The following is a 1,465-nucleotide window of genomic DNA, read 5'->3' on the forward strand; positions in this document are numbered from 1 at the left end:
TCTCTCTCTCTCTTCCTTTCTTCTCAATTTGTAGTCCTAGCTGGCCACAAACTCAAAGTGATCCCCCTGCTTCTGCCTCCCAAGTGCTGGGATTACAGGCATACACCATCACACGTGATAAACTTTATTTTTAGAGTAGTTTTAGGCTCACAGTAGAATTGAACAAAAAAGTAGGGATTTCCCAGACACCCATCTTTAAAAAAAAATATTCAAGGCAACCTTGTAAATCCAGCTCACTTTGCGCAACCCACTCTGCCTGCCCATCACAAGCCGCTGTCTCCCGCAGCGCAGTGCAGACGTGGAAGCGTGGTGTTTGTGGAGCAGCAGCACAAGCCCTTCTCCAACAGATTCTCCCTGCTGCCTGTGACTCGTTTCCTGGCCGTGGGGCAGGAAGTTCATAACCCACCTGGTTTTATATTTTCTTCTTTCCTTTTCTCCTTTTTTTCCTTCAGTGGTGGAGATTGAACCAGGGCCTGGTGCTGTGGCACCAAGCTACACCCCCTCTCCCCCAGCACCCCAGGGGGACTGAACTCAGGGGGTGCTCTACCACCACTGAGCTACGCCTTCAGTCCTACTGTTTTTTTTTAATTAATTAATTAATTTATTTATTTTTGTGTGGCCAGCTCAGCCCGCCTGGGGGCGGGGCTGGCTGGCATGTGGTGCTGGCGGATTGAACCGCGGTCCCTGTGCTTTGCTAAGCTTGTTCAAAGTAGGTGCTTTAGACCACTGAGCCATCTCCCCAGCCCAGTCCTACTGTTTTGGGGGGAGTTTTCCCTCAGTCTCCAAATTGCCCAGGCTGGGCTTTGGCTTGCAATCCTCCTGTCTCAGGCTCCACCATCAGTGGCTTTACCTACTTATTTATTTTTACAGTACTGGGGATAGAACTTGGGTCCTTGCACTTGCCAGGTAGGCAGTTATGCTACTGAGCTATCTTGCCAGCCCATACTTTTCTTTTTTAAACTGGTTTTTATTTTATTATTGTTTTGGGTTTTTTGGCAGAACTGGGGATTGAACTCAGGCCCTTGTGCTTGCCAGGGAAGCGCTTATTCTACTGAGCCATCTCCCCAGCCCCTTGCTTTTTATTTTAGAAAGTTGTAGACTTCCAGAGCAGCTTAGTGACCGCCTGCAGACGCTCCCCCTGCTCCCCCAAACCTTACCATTGCCCATTACCCACCGTGGCCCATCTCAGAACCACAGTACCAACACCCACGCGCTCGGTCTCCCTCGGTGGTGCTGTTGCTCCACCTCCTGGGACCTCTTGGCTTAGAATAGCCCTTCAGGTTTGGGCTTGAGGACCGGGACCCACCCAGGGCCTCGCGCATACGCAGCATGAGCTCTGCCCCGGCAGCAGCCCGGTAGCTGTCCCTGAGCTTTGCAGACAATCCTAGGGGACGGGGGTTCTGCATAAACCCCTTGGAGCTCTGTAAGGGAGACCTGCTGGACCGTGCTTTTTTTTTTTTTTTTT

The sequence above is a fragment of the Octodon degus genome, unplaced genomic scaffold (assembly GCF_000260255.1).
Source record: "Octodon degus isolate 3935 unplaced genomic scaffold, OctDeg1.0 scaffold00320, whole genome shotgun sequence".
NCBI classification, from domain to species: domain Eukaryota; kingdom Metazoa; phylum Chordata; class Mammalia; order Rodentia; family Octodontidae; genus Octodon; species Octodon degus.